This window comes from Phaenicophaeus curvirostris, chromosome 2 (assembly GCF_032191515.1).
Source record: "Phaenicophaeus curvirostris isolate KB17595 chromosome 2, BPBGC_Pcur_1.0, whole genome shotgun sequence".
In the NCBI taxonomy this organism is placed as follows: domain Eukaryota; kingdom Metazoa; phylum Chordata; class Aves; order Cuculiformes; family Cuculidae; genus Phaenicophaeus; species Phaenicophaeus curvirostris.
Genome location: NC_091393.1, coordinates 92,599,203 through 92,623,713, shown reverse-complemented (window position 1 = coordinate 92,623,713; position 24,511 = coordinate 92,599,203).

Sequence of the window (24,511 nt, the reverse complement as noted above, 5' to 3'; positions counted from 1 at the left end):
AGAAAGCAGATGTTGCAAATTCAACGGCAGACATTTATCTTTGAAGCTTGAAGAAAAAAAGTGCAGAACCAGAGCAAATTGTTTTTCAAGTCCTCAACATGCATAACACTATCGCTTGAATATGGTGATTATTACCACAATTGTACTTTCCTCTACAGAGCAGCTGAGACTACAAGATTTATATTGTATGCACATGCAAACAGGAGCTTCTAAGAACACCCCCTTATGCCTGCTGCAGCAACCATCATATCAACTTGCACTTGGCATCTCCTCCCTAGATGCTGAGTGCTTGCAGTAAGGGCAGGAGCACATCTGTTGGAGAGGCTGGCAGGCACAGGGTTATATATGATGATGGATGGTGCCTCACAAGAACTAAAACTTACAGGTGTCAGTCAGCCTAAAGGAAAATACCTGAAGTTCACGGATCATCTCACAATCACTTAAAGTTTTACTTTCCTTAGCCTGTAAGAAGTAGAGTTTTTGCACATCAGAGAAAAATATGATCTGTAAAACAATCCATTTGTTTCCTTGTATTCCCAAGTCTAGGACTATTTGTTTTACATTACATTAGACAATCTCCAAGTTGTTACCAGTCTGCTAAACACGGCAGAGAATGCAAGAAAGCCTTAATTTTTTCTTTGCCCCTTTACAAACAAGTGCTTCTTCTGGTGAACAGGATTGAAAGTTTTATAAGGAAGGGTGCTGTGTATTAGATATTTGGGCACTGACATTATTAAAGTCAATCAAATACACGCAATGTAGGACAAAATAACACACAGTAGAAATGAGCAGAGGCCTTAGAAGCAGCTACTGAATGAAGACAACTTCTCTGGGATATTACACTGAAATCCTGCACTTCAGCAATATTCAGGTACATAACTGCTTTCCAAAACTATAAAAATAGCAGTAGAAAGTAGTTTCAGAACAAAAGAAATACCTCTATTGAAGGTCTTTTAAATATCCAGTTACTTAGTTAAAAAAAAAAAATCCTAAAACTATCAAGATAGATAGTTTGATGCTGCCGCATTACCACAAAAGTTGTAAGGTATTGTAAATTGTGTAACTATCTCACCACAAAATACTAATGCGTGCTTTTACCTCTCAGCAGACTTTGATCTAATGGCCAAAGATATTGTTTTAAATAGCCACAAAATGGGGTAGACTATGTGAATCACCACCAATAACAAGTTATTTCACACTTCTGATAAAAGAATTTGTGAAGATTATAGAAATGAAAGTAATATTTTCAAGACTGGCAGAAATTCAAATGACTTTAAGGGAATGATATATTCAGGTCTGTAGAACAGTGCTCAGGAGCCAGGAAGGGTGCTGTGGTGACCAGGCCTATCTGCCTTCAAGGTCTCAAACACCCACATGGCAGTTTGATGTGCATAACAAGATGTCTATGAGAATTACTGTACCATTTAATCAAAAGTTAATTATCCTGAGACATCTCTTCTAAATGACAGCTGTATCATAAGATCTATAAATAGTAAATTTTGTGATAATTAATCACTGGATTGCCAATTATTTCCATTATATTTATTCCAAGGACGTAACTATTTAATATATGTACTTATTTGTTATGTATGTGTTTATGACATTAATTGGTAGTGACTGAAATAAGTTTTTGGTTATTTATACACAAGAGTCAAATGGTATTAAAATGGTGCTTGTGGAGGTACTGATACACTATATGCAGGGCTGATAATAAATTGTATTTCGTCATTCAAAACTGTATTCAAGTTTTTGAATGGAGCTCACACTTTTGATTTTTTTTTACAACTTCAACAGAACGTGATCCTGAAAGATTTTATTTTCTCCAAAGTTACATATGTAGCAGCTTGCTATATGGTTGAGGTGCTGCATGCTTAGCATTTTTTCACTTGAAAACAGCTTGAATCCATACAGCTCAAAGAGCTCTGAAAATAAAAGTGGGACTTTCAAACAAAGAGTCAAGTTTAACACTGGTGGGAATGGAAATACTTTTACTGATTGTTATCTGAAGTGGTCCAAAAGTTGCTGTGACCGAAGGGGTTTTTAAATGACATTTTTTTAAAGAAAAGAAAAGTTATTTTAATTTATTCATTTTATTTTTAAATTTCAAATTAATTCAGTGCTAATTTGAGATAATCTTTTTGCCCCTTTAAGTAGAGATACAATTAAAAAAAACCAGTGAGACTGATGTAGAGGGCTGTGTTCCGCCTATGCCTAATGAAAACAAGACCAATTTGTACTTCTTAGCCAAATTACATGATCCTACAATCTATTCGCCACAAAAATCATCTTCATAGTTGAAAGCAAAGGCCTGAAATTGAATCAGTGAAGTGTATTATTCTAATCATAATGTTCGGATCCAATCTAATCTAAATTGAAAATCATCAATCTGTCTATGCATCCAAAGACACTTTCAAAGAATAGTGGTGTGGGAATTCAGCCTGCAAGAGCTGGCAAGTGGCTGCCCTGCATTTACTCCCAGTGTCTTTCCTCCCACCCCCAGACACTTCAAACAGTGTGGAAACGTTGTCTGCAAGTGCAAAAGCAGAATTTTCCCTTTATCATCGTCAGCTTCATAGTGACACGAGAGCACAGACATTTTATAGTCAACCTTTGAACAGAACCCATTCTGCAAGAAAAACCCTCTCTGTTTTTCAGCTTTTATACCCCAACCCACCATTAATTTTCATACTTTAACAGAAACAAAAATTTTTCCTTATCTTAAAAGAAAATTATCCAAAGTATGCATCACTGTATCTTATTCTCAGACAAAAAGACTGCATATAATGTAGGTGTCTAGTATTAAGTGTAAACTTCTACTAATTTTATGACATATTTAAGGCTTTGACTATTTTTAAACCATAACTTTTCAGAAGTGGACAGCTGACATTATACAGTTATTGAATCCTGAGTGCTACTGGAGGTGTAGCCCTGGCACTGGGAATAAATATCCTTCAGGGTTAATGTATCTTTCCAGAATGCTGGAAGAGTATCCTCAGAAATCTTTAAAATAGTTTTTTGTAGAATTAATGTCTGTGTTAATTGTGAGGCAAGGAATGCTTACTTCACAATAATAATGCATAAATATGACTTTCAGTACTGTAATTTTTAAAAGCTTTGCAGAAGTTTTATTTCTGTTTGCTCCAGAATTCTGGCTAACAGTTGTATGTTCAGAGAGTTAACTTATGGATGCAAAATAGGTCTGAGACACTTGTATTGAAGTGCAACATTCATGAAGTCATACTACTGCCACTTATTTGCAATAACCTTAAAACTCTTCATAGAAAGAACAACATATACCCACCTCTATGAATTCTCTCTCCTTCTCTTTTAAGATGTTTTGGGGTTTTTTTGGCACACAGAGTACACCAATGGGCCAGCACAGGCAGAACAAGCCCACGTAACCATATGTTAAAAAAGTTTACGTGAAAAGGTACTAGTGTCAGGGAGTAAGCCAAGGTAAGTAAGTATCCCCTCCCACAAAATGTACAGAAAGAATAAGGGTGCCTTAGCAGTTCATGAGCTCCCTAGAAAAATACATTAAAAAAATCATTGATTTTGGGATCTCAAAGGGTTGAGGTCCCAGGTCACAGTCTGTCAGGTTTTTTTGAAAGCTGGCTTGAATTTTTCTTTTCCTCAGTAAGATCCACAATGTTATTTGCAGCTCTGTTTGTGCTTCTATACTACACACTACGTAATTTAGAACAGCACATTGCAAAGTGTGAAGAGTAATACATAACTGCCTTTTACTCAATTTTATACTTCCAATCTGCTTTGGATATACATGTAGAAATAGCCATTTCTAGATATCAAAACAAACTGAAAGCAATAAAAACTCTTTTTAGCCCCCATCCAACAAGCACTCACTATTCAAGAACACTTCCTGGGGCCCCTTACTTCCCCTGCCTGGATTTGTACTGGTATCATACTGCTATACGTGGTTACTCACTCGCATTTGATGGCTGATATCAACAAGGCCTAGTTGACAGGAGGCAGGACACCATTTCCAAGCATAGAACACACTACTCACTTCCAAGACAACTAGATCCCCCAGTTGGTAAGCCACACCACTCCTATTTGTAATTTGAGGGCTTATTCAAGGGCGGATCAAAGCAGGTGAGGCTGGTGGTGAAGATGATGTCCTCCACCTGCTGTATTTGTGTTTTTTTTCCTCAGTCTTTCACTGAAAAGAGAGGGGAAAAGGGAATTTTACTCATATTTGTGTAGTATGTAGTGCCATTTTCACAGTAAGGGCTGTAATGTCTTATATATCTATTTTAGGAGATTTTTATGATGACCCTAAAGATGGTTGTGAGAGACAAAGCAACACAGTAGGAATGCTGTTATAAATTTTGGCACACTTTTTCTTATTATAAATTACCTGAGGGGAAAGTCTATTATTTTTCTCCTTGTGGTCAATCCTCAGGCCTCCTCTGAGGGATAAGGAACAGAGGGAATTGACAGAAGCCCTAGCCTTTTATCATTAAGACATCCATAGGCTACAACAGAAATGCTGGTCCTGTGTAATCAATGGTCAAGCTCCTTCTCATTTTCTGGGCTTTTTGCCCTTTCCCACCTCTCCAGCAACTGTCCTTCCGCATCTTAACATAATAATTTATCTCATACTCTGTAACACTGACTGGTAAAAATAAATCCTTGCACCCTTCCATTCTTCCAGAAGGTGAGTTACTCTGCTGATTATACACTCACTGTAAGAGTCGGTCAAAGGATCGATTTCTGTCTCAACATTTTCTCATTTTTAGCCTCAGAACTTGACTGTATAAAACACAGGCCTCAGAAAACGGCCAGAGCTGGTACAGAACGACTGCTTTGTACCTAACTACCTAACTCGTTGAATTATTTGCACTCTGAAATCATAAATGAAATGAACCATCATGCATCTGCTTATGATGGACCGTGACACTCACCCACAGAGGTCTCCCATAATGTAGGAGGATACAACAAATATCTAGGATAATGTTAACACTAGGATATGTTTGTGCTATCCTAGTATTAAGTGCATGAAATAGTTAAATGATGTTTTTCTGCCAGCACTGAGGAGTCACCTCCAATCATATTCTTGACTCCAGCGGGTAAGGTACAGCCTTCATCTCGCATTGTACAAATACTTTGTATTTACAGGACATCTGACAAGGCAAGATTTATCCTTCTGTGTATATGTCACAGAGCACAATGTACAACAATGCTGTGAAATATGCATGTAACATAGGCATTGGAATATTCTTTTGATATCCTCAGCTGAAGCCAAAATCTACAAGTTACTACATGAGAGAATGGAGGCAGAACTGCTGTCAGCTGCAGTTCCACAGCCCACACTGTTCATGTCATCTCACTCATCCATGCGCCTCTACCAAAGAAGCTTGCTTTAAGCTCAGGGATCCTTAGTAAGATTTTTATTCCAAATACCTCTACAGCTGTATACACCTACGTCTATAGAAGCATGATAAAGACGGAAGCCTTTGTGATAATTACAGTCTGCTCAGAATTATGGCTTATGGCTTAAACAAATATCTTCTTACAAGCTCTCTCAAACAATTAGAAATTATTTTCTTCTAAATGAATGCTTCAACATTTAGAAACTTATATACAAAACCAGTATCCGAGCATTTTGTTCCATCGGATGCCTAAATTTATTCTTAGCAGTTTTGACTTTTATCTGTTCCTTGAATCAAGAAAATATGTAGGTAGAATAATTACTTTCTAGAAAGTAATGACATTCAAAATTAATGCAACAAAAATGTTACTGAATAAAGTCAAGCTGATTTACACGGTGAAAGCAATCAACTGTTAATGCAGCTTGGTTAAATTCTCTGCTTTCTTAATCTACTCCTTCCCTTGTCAGCTGAAAATTGACGTAAGTGCTCAGAGTACAGAACTGGAACTGTCAGCATCACTCAGATATGAAGCCAAACCTTCAGAGTCTGGGGTGGGGGAGATGTTTGTGGGGTTTTTTTACTACAATATGACCATAACTTGCCTTTCTGTTTAGAACAAAAAGTATATGAGCTTTGCATTTTCCTTTAGCAACGAGTACCTGACCTTGAAATAATGTGAAACTTTCTTAATTAAAATCGCATTCTACAGACCAGCTTTTCTGTTTGTGCTGCTCTGTGGCAATTAAACTGTAAAACTAAACATGTGGCTCCTGTGCACCTCATACGCGCCATATGCACAACAAAATGCAGCCAGGATGGCAGTCTCCCAGACTTTCTGATGGTTGTATGCTTCCCAGAGAGGCTGCCAGGTGCTTTCTGGTCTCAGAGGACCAGAGGATCTCCTCCACCCACATCCTAGAGGAAAGCCCCCTTTCTGGATGCCAGCAGTACACTAGCACTTGCTTAGTCCTGTCATGGCTGGGTGTAGCTGTGCCACTTTCACAGCTATCTGTGGATTTTAAAGTTTCTGCCAGAATCAGACAAATGGTGATTAGAAAGGGTCATGCTATCCATTTGGACCTGGGAATCTAATTCTGCTTATGTCATGACATGCAAAGTATATTTTAAAACAAATTAAGTCTCCTAAGTAATTTGTGTACCTCAGACCTCAACTAAAGTCTCAGTAGAGTTTATGTTAACTAAATTGTAGTAATCACTCCCTTTAGTTTAAGTATATCGATCCAAAACAAACCAATGGAAGTAGCACCAGGGTATGAAATACATGCCAGGGCAAATGATTGTAATATTAGGCCTGAAAAAAAAAATTATGAGTTGAACAATGACAAACTTTGATTTATATGGGTGGAAGTGTCAATCTGCTTGAAGGTAGGAAGGCTCTACAGGGGGATCTGAACAGTCTGGATTGGAAGGCTGAGGCCAACAGCATGAGGTTCAACAATGCCAAGTCCTGCTTTTGGGATGAAACAACCCAGTGCAGCGTTACAGGCTTGGGGAAGAACAGGCTGGAAAACTGCCTGGCAAAGAAGGACCTGGGGATGTTGGTTGACAACTGGCTGAATATGAACCAGCAGTGTGCCCAGGTGGCCAAGAAGGCCAATGGCATCTTGGCCCCAGTCAGAAACATCATGGCCAGCAGGATCAGGGAAGTGATTGTGCCCCTGTACTTGGCACTGATGAGGCTGCATCTTGAATATTATGTTCAGTTTTGGGCCCCTCCCTTCAAGAAAGATGTTGAGATGCTGGAGTGTGTCCAGAGAAGGGCAATGAAGCTGGTGAAGGGACTGGAGGACAAGTCTTATGAGAAGTGGCTGAGGGAACTGGGGTTGTTTATCCTGGAGAAGAGGAGGCTGGGAGGACACCTTACTGCTCTCTGCAACTGCCTAAAAGGACGTCGCAGCAAGGTGGGTGTTGGTCTTTTCTCCCAAGTGATTGGATGAAAGGAAATGGCCTCAAATTGTTTCAAGGGAAGTTCAGATTAGACATCAGGAAAAATTTCTTCACCAAATAGTTTATCAGGCACTGGAAGAGGCTGCCCAGGGAGGTGGTTGAATCACCATCCCAGGAGGTATTTAAAGGATGGGTAGTTGAAGTACTCAGGAATATGGCTTAGTAGTAGACAGATAAGGCTGGACTTGATGATCTCAAATGTCTTTTCCAACCAAGTGATTCTATGCTATTATATTTACAGGAGTGTGCTGCATGCTTCACTGTCTCTACAATCAAAATATGAAATGATATCAAAATGATAAATTGGTAACAGACCTTGGAGGTCTATTTCAGTAAGTAACCCCATCTTGTTATAAGTTTATCTTCAAAGTCAGTGAATAATTTTTTACTTACTGTTACACTAAAATTATATGCTCTATATTACTATAACTGTCAGGTACAGAGGAGTTGCTGTTCCTTATATTCCATGCTGACTAATTAACAGAATTTATTGCAGCTATGAATTCATTTAACTAAAGCTGTAAACTGATTTTATAGTTCATATGACAGATTGTTGCATTCCTTACAGAGTGCTCAGTACAACATGGTAGCATTCAGTGCTGGCATTAATGAAATACATTACATCTTTCCAGGCATTGTATAGTTCTCATTTTCTTGTTTATGCATTTCTATCTGTTATTGACCGCATTTTAAGGCCTCCTAGTCACCTCCTAGCTCTGCTAGAAGCTATGATGCCATTTGTGTGTTATGATTTTCTCCAACAGCACATAAAACAGATGAAAGACTCCCTCAGAGGACTTCAACTGACCTTGAATTTAATGAACAGTGGCAAGAAGGGATTCCTCTGATAAGCAAGTCTTATTGAGATGGTTTAAATAGCCTTCTTTGGCTCAGTACATTTTAATATGACATTGAATTTGTAGTGTACCAAGAGTGTATTAGCTGTTGTTTGTATCTCCTCAGGCTTGAAGGAAGGATATACGGAGCTGGAAAATTTTTATTTTCTAGTTTTTAAACATTTTTTTCAGCAGTGCAACTCTATCGCAAGAGAGGCTAAACCCAGGAAATCTATACCAGATTGTCATTCATGAAACACCACCATTTTAAAATCTAGTGGAGCCTGGAGGACTGAGAAATCACTGAATATATTACATCGGTGCTTTACATATATTATGGTAACAGTGTCAGCTCCATTCCAGACTTAGACAATTAGCAGAAGCCTTTGTTTGAGCTGAATGCTAAATATTCTTTTGTGTGAATGAGTTAATTTTCTTTTGTTTTGCAGGTTTTTTTTTTCATGAAATTATTTGCACGGTTAAGCTGCAGGGTTTCTGTCAGATAATACTGGCAAACCAAATATATTTTTCTTTTTCCCCATTCCTTGGTAGCTGACACATGCTCTTAGAATTCATTCCTTGATCTGAAGGCCCAATACAAAACCATCTGAACTGGCACAAGCTCTTAAGTATTTGTTCACCTTGAGGCACTTTAAATTGCCTTTTATTGCTGTTTATAGTAAAGATATTAAAAGTAGTTTAGAAGACCACTGTAAACTATGGGAATGTCTGTCTGTCTAATGGTATCACTACTAAAAAAAAGAACAAAAAAAAAATTGCTTAATCATACCAGACTCTTTAAGAAAAATGTCCACAAAGCAATTCCCTCAAGCCTCCTTTCTTCACTGCAACTGTTTAAAAATAGCTTCTATTAGCTTTTAGTTTTCACAGTAAAAACATCTTCTAAAAGTTTACTGTCCAAAAGAAGTAGTTTCAACAGTATACATTCTGATTCACAGTCATAATCCCTATCTAGGTGACTGCTGATGCTTTTTCTGAGCTCTGTACTCAGCAATTGTGATAGTAAAGTGTGTTCAGGCATGATTTATGTTCACATCTGATTAGCCATTGCTGTACACAGTTACAGCCTCATAGTTTTTTAATACTTAGCTACATGAAAAAGAAACAGCGTGTATTAGAGATGGCATGAAAGGTGGTATGCATGTGGCAAGTGGAATGAACATCTTTGTTGGTGAGATGTTGAATTTAGGATTTTGGGATGAAAGATCTGATTAGGAGTTATTTGCTTGTTTTAAACTTTCTTAAGTGGGAAAAAGTAATTTTCTAGGAACTTTATCTGTCAAGTTGTCATATTATTATTTAATTTAATAATTCAAATATTTTGAAAAATAATAGTCTGTGTCAAAAGTTTAAGTCTGACTACAGTAGATGATAACCACAAGTCTGCCTTGGTAATGAAGCAGAATGATTTCTATGCATATAAATAAGACTTTGATGGCTGCATGTGTTGTAAACACTGATTAAAACCATAATTAAAGCTAGCTGAAAAAGCTGAGGCTGACTAATTTTAATCTTGAGATAGCTTGAACACACATCATTAAGATAAAACAAGAAAAAAAGGGTGAGGAATAGAAGAGTGCAGACCAAGGAAAGTCACCTTCTCATTCCTCCTTCTGCTAATGGCCAAGGAAAGAGGAGGTGGTCTCCTAGAAAGAGCAGATACAAAAGACTGCGGCTGTTATTTAGGTGAGCACTGCTGGGCTTCAGAGCCACTTCCAAGGTACATTCGACATTTCTGCCCCTCCTGCAGGCCTCCATAGCCACGGCAATGTAGACACTAAGGACCAGCTGAGAGCTTGTCCTCTCAGGAAACCAAGAGAGGTAGTTTCATCCTCTCCTCAGCTGACAGAAGGCATTTTGGCTGTCTGACTCCTAACACATCCCAAGTGTTGCCCAGCACTAGTACAGCTCAGTGCTCTGTGTTGTGTGTGGATACTGGCAGGCATTGCTGCTTGTCATGTTGGTAAGGGACTTAATTTATCTTACCCTCCGCTCTATTCCCCTAATATCAAGTGACTAATTTTTCATATGTGAAAAGTTGAAAACCTGGAGTGCAACGCATAGCAAATAGAGGAAAAAAATACTAGTGCAAATAGTTGCAAGTTTATCCAGTCAGAATACCCTCCAAATGCAAGTCAAGATCTCTCTTTGCTATATATACAACCTTAAAGCCCATACATTTGAACTACAACCCCACAAAAGTTGAAGGTTGAACAGAGCTCTCTATTCACTCGTAGTATTTCTTGGAAATCCAGAGACTTTCAAGCCAGAGAAACACACTCAGCAATGAACTCAATAAGCTTTATATGTACTGAAAAAAATAAAAGACAGAGAAAACTCACAGTCTTCATTGTGAGTTTGGTGAGACAAAAGCCTCAATGGAGGAACCAATGTTCAACACCATTTACAGAGCACAGCAGCAAAGTCTTTGGCTTCAGTAAGCATTTGAGGAGAAGAACATCTTATCTGAGCCCAGCAGTGACTTTCAGGGGGAGAGGAAATGAGATGCTGGCTCTTGCCTAGATTAAATTTCTGTTGTCACAAGGAGGAAATTTGGTCCTAATTATTTGAAAGCAGTCTCTGCTATAATTGAGTCTTTGTGAAAGCAAAGCTAATAACATGCATAGCTTGGGAAAAAAAAAAAGGCAGCCCTTCTCACATCTGTCTGCCAGCCTGCTTGGGGCATGGAGCAGCTGTGTGCCAGGGCAGCCACTTCGTCACCATCATCCGGACCCTTATGCCCGGCTAAAAGCAGCAGAGCAGTTAGCACTGAAACTCATCTTACTGCTCAAGGAAAGCCAATATCACTGCCTGATGCTGTGCCAGTAATGACTCTTCTGTCAGAGACTAGTTCTCATGCTTCGTTTAGATAGTCTTAGGTAAAATATTTACTGCAAATGAATAACATCAAGAATAGCGGGAAGTAGCTTCACATCCTTGGGAGCACATCAAATGACTTGCAAAATATTCCATCACATTATCTCATTTTGCACGGCCATGAATGCCAGGAAACACAGTGACACTTGAGTGATACCTTTGCTCTCTAAGCTTCTCAGCATGCAGGTAGTATTTTCTCTTTCCTAGAGATGAAGATATTGCACCGCTGCCTTTACACAAAACAAGATGACAACTGAAGTGATTTTCCACTCTGCAGGATGCAGACATCTGTTATCTCATTTGTACCTCTTTCAGGGACACGTCCACATTGATAAGAAGAATAATGCAGTCTGAAATGTGTGGGTACTATCATAAATATAGTGGAAGAAGTTATTTGCTGATCACAGCTGTTATCTTGAAAAGAAATGGTGGCTGACTAAGCTTCTGAAGCACAACACAAGCAAGGTTTAAGTCAAGACGTTTTTAACCCTTTTTAAAGCCTTTCATAGTGAGTTATTCACAATATTTTCCTCACAACATTAAACACATTAAACCAATTTTTTGTTTAATAGTGCTTAATTGTAAAAGCACACAAAAATTTGGTCTAACACCCAGTTTCTGTTATTATATTCTTCTGCATTTGAATCCAGAGCTTGGAGTATATACCAAAGCTTTATACACTTAAGGGAAAAACCACAGAATATTCCTCTCCCCTTTTAGATAATAAATATTTTGTTAATCTTACATTCTCATATGTTAGAGGCTTAGGCCATATTTTTTGTTATGGATCTAAACTGTATCTAACCCATTTTATTCATGTTTCAGACTATTGAATATCATGGTTTAGCTAAGACTTGCACCCAAACAAGTAGTTAAGTTACAAAATCGGTAATGGAAATCAGTACAGTTGACTGATCTCAAACCAGAGCTACATTCAGGTGTGTAGGTTTAGACTATTTTCGCTTAAAACATCACGTGTTTAAGAACTCCCATTTCCTGCCCTCATTAGTAACTGAATAGAAGATAAATATGTTAATCTGATAAAATGTGATCTATCACCTGGGGCTGGATCCTGGCCAGTTAAAATGTCACAAAGTGATGATGAAGCTGATGCCATGTGGGCTGAAAGAAACAGTCTTTCCCATGCTAGAGTCCTGTTTCTACTACCCATGATTTAAATAAGAGCTGATTTTGTAATAGTTCACCACTAAAAACCAAAAGACAATGAAGCAATTACTACAATAGACTTGATGCATATGAAGTATGAAAAATGTTCTAAGGAAAAAATCTAATTGCTTAGAAAGATACTCATCCTACATGGAGCACTGGCCAGATTCCATGCTGAGATAAAAATCAAAGACAAAATTAACGTGCTTTACAAAGGTATTGTAGGAAAAAATACTGTGCATGCAGAACAGCTAGTTGTTTCTTGACAAGTTTTGATTGGTTGGATTTTTGTTTGTTTGTTTTAAACAGTTGAAATTATGGCACTTACAGATTAGTTCCTTTTGCCAAGATTCTGTGTTTTTTAAGAAGTTTGTTTTAAAGAACAGAAGCTAATAAAAGCATAATTATATCTTCAGTATGAAGTCATCCTCTATTTTCCCTGGGTCAAAAATGTCTGTCTGATGTCTTTAGAAAATCAGTGCCCGGAGATGTCGAGACATAATGTTTTAACTATTTGACCTCAAATACATTAAAGATTTTCCAAACACATTTTAAACTCTCTTAATAAAGAAATCCCAAGATTAAATAATGCAAGAATACATTGTTTAGATAGAGAGTATGTCCCATTACTGCTAGACCTAAAACTCCCTGAGGTTATACAAATTTATCTGAAATACGGTGTAGGAAATCCATGAGGACATGTCCCTTTATCAACTCTTATTTAAAATTCTTTGCACAAAAGAGCTATGCCCTTGATACCTATGACTGATGTGAATATTCTGAACCCACAACAATAAAATCTTTGTATAATAATATAAAATGAGCTGTCATCAGGTAGTTAATATTATAAAGTTGTTATGTGAAGCCCAGACGTAAGGACAGTAAGGTAACAGCAAAAAAAAAAAACATCTAATGGCTCTTTTTGAACCAAACTCCAGGGAAGCAGAACTTCAAAGAGGCTAGCATATCAATAATATCTCTGAGAGACATCTGCCAGTTTCAGTGGAACCCATGATTTGCAGATCTCAAAGTCTGATGAAGATCTTCAGTTCACTTATGAGGAGGCAGACTAGTGTAAACGTGCATGTGTTGTCTTAGCAAAGCTACCCATCTGCTATCTGTCCCTTTCCAGCTCTCTACCCACCCAGCTTCCATATGCTCTATCCTCTTTCTTATTTCCAGGCTGTTTTTCTTGCTAGATTATTCTCTACATATTTTGTCTAAATTGCCTTATAGCCCCTTTCTTTTAATCTTTCATGCATATACCCTCTCTCCTGAATTTCTTCTTATTATTTCTCCTTAATTTTACTATGTAAAACTCACTGAAACTGCTGTCTTTTGAGGTACTTCTTGGGGCCTCATGGATTTCAGCCCTCTTCTTCAAACTGTTCTTTGCTTTGCAGTTAGGTTCTGTCTTTTCTCTTTGCCTTTCTCCCTTCTGTCATCCTTTGGGCTGGGTTACCTTCAAATATTTCTTGATGGGAAAGAGTTTTGGCACATTACCTTTTATGTTGTTGTCCAGGAAATACATTTAACTCCTATGCTGTAAGGGCCAGACAAAAGAAATATTTCTGTTTCAGAAAGACTCTTCCCTGAGTTTGCCCTGCAGACTTGGACACTTATGAGAGGACCAGTCTATAAGAACAACAGCAGAGGAACTGGTCAGTTTGGCAGCTGAGTGTACAATTTCTACTACAACCTTAACAGAAAGACCTCAGATCATCCTTTTTTTAAGTCCTTTTTTTGTCAACTTGCCTTAGTTTGATTGAGAAGCTAGTGCCATTTTCAAGAAATAAGGACCAAACAGCCAAAGAAAGAGGATTGTCCCCACCCTAATGTTCCTCTTTTCCCTTTTCCTGGTAGAGCAAACTGTCAGGCTGGTGGGTAAAATTATCATAGAATCATATGTTATTTCCCTCTTTGAATAAGATTAAGGATTTATAATCTTGCTTTATGTGATAACTGTGTTTTGCAGCTCAGCAAGATTGAATTCAATTATTCACTGCTGGATTTCCAACAACCTAGAGAAAGGTATAAATTAAACTGTGGGAGCACTATATATGCTCACCCTCAAACCAGGGAAACTTAAACACCCTCTAAAGTCTCTTTATGGAGGTAGAGGTTTTTAGCAATCACACAGTGATATCTGGTATAGGTTTAGAGAGACGCTACTAATGCAAACAGAAGAAAACAACACTTAATCTGGACAGATGTTACAGAGGCCATGAATTATTAGGCTACTCTGTAACTTCTTTAGTATTCAATGAAATGTTCATCACAGGACTTGCTCTTCTCACTCAGTAGGAAATTGGTACCGGACAAGTAACTTGTTCAATTTCTATGAAAAGAGAACTTCTAAAGACATCCATCACAGACAACTGCCACTTGTATGTGGCCACCAGCTTCTTCAAAACTGTTTTCTTGCAAACTCCAGTGTCTCCCTTTATTTAACCAAGCATGGTCTATTCCATTTTGAGAACTTTTATATTATCCTGTGCTTTTCCATGTGGTAGCAGCCCTTCCATGGAGGCTCTGTGAGAAGCACTTGACATGAATCAGCACTCTTGAGAATGAGACCTTTCTCCCGAGGAGACCTTCCAGGTAGGCTCTGTTACACAAATATCTGTTTATACACAGAAAGGTTTTTAAAGAGTCTCTGTAGGTTATATTTTAGAGAATTTTTCTCCCTTCTACCAGTAAGAAACCACTAGAAATGAATTATAATTGTTTATGGGCCTAAAAGGGATGTTGAGGCTCTGGAGTGAGTCCAGAGAAGAGTGACAAAGCTGGTGAAGGGGCTAGAGAACAGGCCTCATGAGGAGCAGCTGAGAGAGCTGGGGTTGTTTAGCCTGGAGAAGAGGAGGCTGAGGGGAGACCTCGTTGCTCTCTACAACTACCTGAAAGGAGGTTGTGGAGAGGAGGGTGCTGGCCTCTTCTCCCAAGTGACAGGGGACAGGACAAGAGGGAATGGCCTCAAGCTCCTTCAGGGGAGATTTAGGCTGGACATTAGGAAAAGATTTTTCACAGAAAGGGTCATTGGGCACTGGCAGAAGCTGCCCAGGGAGGTGGTTGATTCACCTTCCCTGGAGGTGTTTAAGGCACGGGTGGACGAGGTGCTGAGGGGCATGGTTTAGTGTTTGATAGGAATGGTTGGACTTGATGATCCAGTGGGTCTCTTCCAACCTGGTTATTCTATGATTCTATGATAAAACGCAGGATTTCACAAACACAAGTTCCCATAGTCCCAGGTAGCCAGAATCATGGTTTTGATTAGTTACTGGAGAGTTACTAATTAAAACCAGCCAGTCTTAAAAACTCTTCACCACAGGTGAAATTCAGTCTGCAGAAGAGAAATACCATGTAAGAGGGTTTCAGGAATTTCCAGACTAAATTATTTGGCAATGTCACTAGATACATCTTTAACCTCTCCCTGTAACCTTTTACATGCCTTTCTGCACTCTACTCTGCCTATTCTGTTACTCTGTTATCATTCTTGATGTCAAACTCCAGGGAATTATGTGCAGAAGATCTATTTTCAGCCATATCAAAATATTAAAGCTGTTGATGCTAAAACAAATAATTTGCTGGTTTGTTCCGGTTAATCTTGTGACTCTGTTAACTCCAAAACAGAGTGCTCATCATTGAATTCAAAGCAGCTATGCTAAACAGGTTTCACAAAAAGGTGTTTATTAGGCAATACCATGAAATTTAATTTCTCCCCCGTCTTGTTTAATGCTTCAATTTTTACATGATTATAGGAACTTGTCCAATTTATTCCTGCTCAGCAGTAGCTAATACGGACATTAGTTAAACAAGTTTTGAAACGTATCAAAGGAATCTTAGGTCAGAAGTGTGTCATCCAAGATAGAAGTTTCTATTTGGTGCAGCACATACATTTAAAGCAGTACGTACTCCTTTCAGCATTTTTACTTTTACTAGCCAAATAAAGTCCTTATTGCTATAGATTAAAGGGTAAACCTCAAAGTATTTTACAAAATTGCCACTGCCAGATTTACTGTCATGGAAGTTGATAATCCCTGCAGGGTTATAGGGAAGATTTGTGCTTTCATTCTAGGCTGATAATTATAATAATATCTGTTTCTTCTCTTTATTTTCATAACTTATGGGGAATAAAATGAAAAGTGATTAGAAATAGGGTTTTTAAAGTGAGCTATAGAATTCAACTGAAAATTCAAACCCTGCCTGAGGTGATAATGGATAATTAAATATTAAAATTAATGTAATTCCATACTCTACAAGAATAAGTCTGTTTCAACTTCAGATTTTCACTGGAACTATTTACATTTTGTTCTTCACCCAAAAAATGCAGGCACTGGATGTTCTGGTTTCAATCACTGCCTTTCCCTTGCAGCAGAATGTTGCCAAAGCACTGTACCTGTCATGCACTGCAAAGCACCAAATCAAATGATTTATGGGTGTCTGATAGTGATCTGATGCTCCTAATTTGTCAGTCAAATGTGCATGATGTGACAAAAATCAGACATCTTTTGGAAAGAGGAAATGCACCTGGGGACGTTCAGTGTTGTTTAGTTACTTCACATACCCATTCATGAACCCTAAAAAACTGTAAGGCAAGTAGAACGACTCCTTCCTGACAGCCTATAGGTCTGACTGAGGTCTTTCTACATGACCTCTGCAGATCCCCAATCCAGGGGCTGCAGCACAGTGTGAAACACCACAGAACTAGAGCTTCTCAACCCCAGCCTCAAGCTGGGAAGTTTAATACTGATATCCCTTTACAAAGAAATAACAAAATTTCTCCCATTCTGCAGTCATTCAATGCATACATTGCTTTTTTCTTACGTACTGGAAAATTTTTTTCATTCTCCATCCTATCTTCAGAAAGAACAAGGGAAATGGTAGAACAGATCTTTTGCATTTATCCTGTTTTTCCAACAATTTTCCTCCTGTCCTCCCTGTGGTGTCTTTCCAGTATAGTATCAATATGACACATTGCTTAAGCCAGGCTCTTTTGATTACCTATGTGTGCCATTCTCTTAATGAGAGAAACAGGGCATTTGTTTACCATAAGTTACGCCTTATTCATTCAGACTGTGGTAAATGTTTGTCCAGTGTCCCTTAACAGCTACTAACTGTAATAACACATATTCTTGGGGGATCACAATGTCCTGCTATTAAGGCAAATGTTCTTTTTCTGAAATATTCTTATTTACAAAGTCATTTCCTCTCAGCATGTTATCTGTACAGCTCCAAAAGACTAAGGAAGGGTCACAAACCATTCAATTTCCATTCCACCCACAATTCCAAAAATCAACAAAAGAAAATTGACATGGAAAGCAATCTTTCAGAAGGTTTGACCAGGAACAATCATAACTTAACTTAGAAAATAAGCCTCTGTGAAGAAGCACCTGAACAGGAAAAGGATAATGAGACTGAATGGGCTTCCCCACACCCTGAAGAGCGTGACTCCTTGTTGAACATGACAGAGCATTGTGCACAGGCATGGAGTGCTCTCTGGCCATATGCTTACAGCCAGCTCTGTACTGACCGCAGAAATCTTTCTGTAGTGGATATAAACACTGTGTTAAGTCGCTTCACTTATTCAAAATGCCTTTGTCTGTAGTTTGCATCTCTATATCTTCTGAAGAGTTTTGTTTCTAGTATAGTTTCAATGACAGGGCGTACTTAGTCTAAAAGTTAGAAGTGATTTCATAAGTGAATTTTATTTCTTTTTTCAAATAAATGTGCATTTTAAACCTCTGAGCTTGATGCCTAGTGCATGAGTAGGAAATTATGAGGCTTGCACTCATTATTTCACATTAGAAAAACATCTCTGAGATGACCATTCACATTTTTCACGGGATTATCATCTCACACAGTACTGCTGGGAAGTCATTTTACAAAGTAGTTAGTGATACTTAACTGTACTGCTGAGGCAAACTCTTGCATTTGATACTAAAAACTGTAGCGTTATCTTTTATGATGGAAAAAGAGAACAGATTCCAGCCACTGTGGAGTCTCTGGAGACACAATTATGGTTTATTTCTGGTATTCTGAGTAGCTGAACTCAGTATAATCACATCTCACTTTAACCCTAAAACTAAGGGGATTTGTCCTTGACACTTCCTAGCTCATGGACTCACTAATATATAGCAATGCACATAAAACAGTACTCAATCCAATTTCCTTTCAGACAAGCAAGTTGCAGAAGCATAAATATATACAAAGAATTTGCACCAATGGAGTATCAAGTTGACTTGAAGTCAGATTGACTGAGGCTCTGCCAGAAAAATTTTTTAGGTTCTTTATGCTTTTAAGTTGTGGACTTCAAGTTTTGTGCCTCAACTTCCATGATTATCATGAATCTTATGATAGTTTGTCCTTTATAGGTCAGATACATCCAAAGTTCTCAGATTTTATTTAAGAGAAATAGAAATAAAAGTAGTGCTCATATCTTCAGAAAAACTTGATCATAAATGTTGAAAAAACAGACTTTTAAGAAAAAATACAACAGTTCTTTTTTTTTATTATTATTAATCCTGTTATTTGGAAGACGACAAATCAGGGTCCTTATTTTTGAAGATCAGCAACTCATCCCTTGCAATCTCTTATCAAGAAGACCATTAAAACTTCCAGATAAATAAATACTTCCTATTTTATCTGGAGTTTGGGATTCCAAACCATTAACAGTAATTCCATATTTCTTCTGTTTCGCTTAAAAAACTAGAAACATGTCAACTTCCTAGCATTGGCCTAGGTAATGATTTAAGTTTTCTGATTAATAACTCCTTGACTCTGGTTAATAATTCCTTGACACCTGCTGATTCTTCCCACCATGTGGGCCAGACCCTCTATACCTGGGTGGTCATTCTCCACTTGCTTCTAAACTCAAGGAACTTCACATCTGGCCCATCTGGCTATCTGGACCTTTTCCACTTTGGGCCAAGAGCCTTTACACGTGCTCGTTTTCAGTAACATATCCAGAGTCTCCTTCTGCTTACTGCGTTTTCCAGTTGCTGAGCCTCTTCCCTTCGTCCTAGATTCTCAGAGCTTCTCTTGCTACTTGACACTTCCTTCCCCCCAAAATTTACTAGGGTGTGGACACATAGGCCTGATTTCATAGAATCACAGAATCACTAGGTTGGAAGAGACCCACAGGATCCTCAAGTCCAACCATTCCTATGCCCCTCAGTGCGTCATCCACCCATCTTTTAAACACCTCCAGGGAAGGTGACTCAACCACATCCCTGGGCAGCCTGTTCCAGTGACCAAAGACTCCTTCTGTGAAAATTTTTTTCCTGATGTCCAGCCTGAACCTCCTCTGGCAGAGCTTGAGGCCATTCCCTCTTGTCCTGTCCCCTGTCACTTGGGAGAAGAGGCCAGCTCCCTCCTCTCCACAACCTCCTTTCAGGTAGTTATAGAGAGCAATAAGGTTTCCGCTCAGCTTTCTCATGTCAAGGCTGAACAACCCCAGCTCCCTCAGCCACTCCTCGTAAGACTTGTTCTCCAGCCCCTCCACCAGCTTCGTTGCTCTTCTCTGGACGCTCTCCAGAGCCTCAACATCCTTCTTGTGGTGAGGGGCCCAGAACTGAACACAGGATTCAAGGAGCGGCCTCACCAGTGCCAAGTACAGAGGAAGAATAACCTCCCTGGACCTGCTGGTCACGCCGTTTCTGATACAAGCCAAGATGCCATTGGCCTTCTTGGCCACCTGGGCACACTGCTGGCTCATGTTCAGTTTGCTGTCAACCAACACCTCCAGATCCTTCTTTTCCAGGCAGCTTTCTAACCAGACTTCTCCTAGTCTGTAGCTCTGCATAGCGTTGTTGTGCCCCAAGTACAGGACCTAGCATTTGACATTTTCGACTTAAAATAGCTAACTGTGATGTCACTAGCAGCTTGCTTGCAGCAATACAGAGCGCTCTCCATAGTACAATGGTCTACATTAACTAACTTTTAAGGCATCCTGCGTGATGTTCCACGTGTCTGGACTGCAACATGTACTGGAACTAGCTGTTTGTAAACCCTACTGCCACAGTCATACGAGCTGTGTTAAGTAAATATGGCATAGAAGGAACCACAATGTAGGCAGACTCTCAGAATTAAGACTTAATTAGTGTTATCTCCCTGATACCCAGATAATTGTAAAATTCTGCAGCTATCATATCCTAGTTTCGTCCTGATGGCTAATGAGCCAAGGAGTGCATTTGAGGTCAGATGGCAAGCATGAGTCAAATCCAGCCATCGCTCTATCTGTACCATATGGGAACCAAAACCTGGAGTCTTTCACTGGTGGAAACTGCAGATGCTTTTTCACTTTCTACAGATTCCCTTTCTCCCCACACTTTGCTCCAGACAGCATTGCATGGCTACTGCTGTTCTTCTCTCATTTTTAACAGCGTGAAGCACTTGGCTGGGAATTCTCCATGCTCTAATGTGTGTTTGATCAAAAATTTAACTACCTCCTATAATTTAATTGTAAAATGAATACTTCCTCCTCTTGCAAATGATGTTTCCATGGAAACTGTTCATGGTACTGTTGCTGCAAAATGAAAGGGGCTTATAAATGGGTCTTTCTTTTTTTTCCTGAATTTAGAAAACAACTTTAGCTCAGACTCTTGGGGTTTCAGTATTTCTCATTTGTTGCAGAAAAATATATTCACAGAATGAGGTATATAAAACAAGCCATAGTACTATAATACAGTAGCCTAAATTCTTGGCTACTTAGAGCTTAAGCTGCGAAGAGTTAGTTGAGATAGAAGTGGAACTACATTTTCTATTTAAAATTGTTCATACAGGGTGATGAAAGATGCCTGTTATGGGATGATACATTTATGACTTCAGGAGATGATTGTAGGCTGCACTGATCAAGGATATTTTGAGTACAGGGGGAGACTCCTGAAAACAAAGTAATTTGTTTAATTGATGCCATCAATATAGTCCTCACTGGAGGAAAATCTATTCTGGACTCTCCTGAGAGTTAACATGAAGGAAGTATCCAAGATAATTTCCTAGCCTTCTGGTTCATCTGAGAAGCAACTTGTATGCTTAGTAACACCTCCCTACAAATACCCATCTGAACACTCAAACCACAGTGAAGATCCTGTTTTATCACGCCAAACTAAATCACATTGTGTCCACAAACACTGGAAGCAAGTGGACTCTGAATCTTTCATACTATGAATTTCTAAGTTCTAGGCAATGGGAAGTGAGGTACTGAAGGGAAAATCCCATTGTAGAAGAGCGTGCATAAAGGCTGAGCTGAGCTGTGCTTAGGAATCTTAAAAAGGTAATTTCCATTCAAAAAGGCACTGCTGGGGGCCTCACCACTGCCAGGGATGGATGGAGATTATACTGCAGGAAGTTCCCTTTTCATCCTCACCTGAGGTAAGACTTCTTGCATTCGGTCTTCAGATGGGAAAAAAATGAAACAAAGTCTGTCTCCTTTTCTATCTAATAAAGTGGAAATACAAAGTGGTTGTCATTTACAGAAATCTGGCAAGTCCCCACTGGATTCTACTATGTAAAGGAGACTTCTATACCCACCTGACCCCCCATGCCCTCTGCAAGGTCCACACAAGGTGACCTCAGACGTTGGTACTGCTCCCCACTTGAAGGATAAAGTGGCAGGTGGCAAGGCTGCATATGCTTGTTCTTAAACATTTGTCTGCAAGGTTTCATCTACGACTGCTAGAATTAAAGATCTATTTTCTAAAAGGATCACAATGAAAAGGCAAGAGTTATACAATGCCTACGATCTCCTTGAAATCTACTTAGACTTTTAATTGTTAAATCCTGGACAACCAGCAAAGAAAATCATGTGTAAAATCTGTTTTGCCAATATTATTTCACATCTAAAAAAGAAACAGCAAGGCCTTGTCTAGAAGTTAAACTAGTATATTAAACAGAACTATATCCATGTCACTGAATGCATACATGACAATTTTACTTACTTTTCAACTACTGAATGCAAAACAGTCTTCATTCTCCACTTCCTTTGTATGTTTGCTGCTAATTGGCGAGGCTAGAGAAGAGAAAGCCTATTAAAAGGAGTTAAAAGGAGGCAACTTTGCAATGATATAAGAAGATGCCATGGCAGTTGTTAAAGAAATCCCAGCACAACTTAGCTGATTTGTTACTTTTAATCTAGGATTAAATAGCTTTCTTTCCAGTTGCTAATTGACTCGTTCAGAATTTCCTGAACATTGTATCATCTTTGATGCAGCTGCCCTGGTCTTCTTTTATCTGTTTGCAGAACTCTATTTAAAAATACTAGAAAATGTTAATGACAGCTGAAGTCTTGATATTTGTGAGTGAGAGTCCTAAAGACTTTTTTTGACAATAGCAATCAGTCATAGCAGCTTCTGTTGAAAGATAAAGCTTCCCCAGTTGGTCTTTATGTTTTTTCAGAAAACATTTGTGTTAAGGTATTTCATGCTCTTTCTTAACCCCAATATCTGAGTTTCACCAAGTAGTAAAGAGCTCACAGTGAAATAACTCCCATAGCGTGCCATCAGGAAGGGTCTAAGGTAGCTAATATTAGATGATTAGTACAGAAGACTAGTGAAACCTGACTTGGATGACATGGGAGGAGTATCTTTAGATACTGCTGCCCTTGTTCCTATCTTCCAGTATGTTATCATCAAGTTTTCCAAAGAATTTTCTCTTAGATTGTCTCCTGGACAATGACAGAAGCATGAAGTGTTTACTATGCAAACCAATTTTGAGTTAATTTGTTTTCTGAGGATCTTGATAGGTAAAGGTCTATAGCACTTGTATAATTTGCTATATGCGAGAAAGTCTTGCTTGACTACTGGCAAACCAAGTCAAAGAGTATTGCCAAATTTCAGGAAATGTTTTTTTTTCTTATATTGATTTTAGTCTTTTCAGCTTACCCTGATGATTTGAAAGTGAGGAAAGTTGGCAGCACTTTGCCAATATCACAAACTTTAGTAATACACTTGTTAGATGAAGAGTTTAAATAGCTTTCCTTTGGCCTCCTGAATTTTACAGCTTTCATGCCTGAAGAAAAACCGACACCTGTCTGAAAAAGCTATTTCTGTAACACTGTTGAACCCAAACAGGAGGATAACTAGAATTTATATTGCAGTGAAGAGAGATGTAAAGCTCATCTTCCTTGCAGCTGACTTCAGATACACACCTTTATTTCAATAAAGCTCTACTCTTCTTGCATACAAACCCTCCCCTGACAGGATCTAAAGACAGAACTTGCTTTCACCATCACTAGTATTGCCAGTCACTTGTTAAATTAAAAATTGTGAGACAGTACGTCCCATGTTCTCCCTGTCCTTCTCCTGGCCATTCCCATGCTTGTCCCTCCATAGCAGCAGTGATTGTAGGACTGAATACTGAATATAGACCAATATGTGTTAGTTTGTTTTTATTCCAGCCTTACAGGACAATAAAAACAGCCCTACTTACAGCCCTTACCCACACCAATTCCACTGAATACTGAATATAGACCAATACGTGTTAGTCTGTTTTCTTTCCAGCCTTACAGGACAACAAAAACAGCCCTACTCATAGCCCCTACCCACACCAATTCCACTGAATATGGAATATTGACCAATACGTGTTAGTTTGGTTTTTTTCCAGCCTTACAGGACAATAAAAACAGCCCTACTCACAGCCCCTACCTACATCAATTCCACTGCAGACAACAAATACATTGCTAATGTAAGCTACAATTTAATGTTTCAGAGGTTACTAAAGTCGTGATACTCTTCAGCTCAGTAAACAGGCTGTGGTGGCAGTCTGTCTCCAAGATCTCGGCAGTTCAAAAGAGTTAGTACAGCACACAGGAACCCTGTGAGAGGCCAGGTAATGAAGTCATAATTCTTCTCACGAGTCAGCAGAAGCTGTCCCTGGCAATCCTTACTAACTAACTACCTCTGGCAATCCTTACTCCTTCCGATGAATGGTTGTTACAATTCAATAAGGACTATGATACATGCACAACTATTCCTTTCACATGTAGAACAGAAGCTGAAAATGGATATAGAGGCTCTGCACATACAAGCAGAGCATCATGGCTTTGGAGTCCATCAGGAGGTCTTATAGCAGCAGGAATTGCAGTCAGCTGTACTACCCATAAATATTATATGATATATAGCCCATATTGTTCTCTTAAAATTATGGCATTGTTTTTCTGTGAAGAGCAAATCATCTATGACATTTTGGTGAGATCCTTTCTACCTAAAGCCTTGCTGCAAAGAAGGATTTCTAAAGCATCTGAATAAAGCAGAC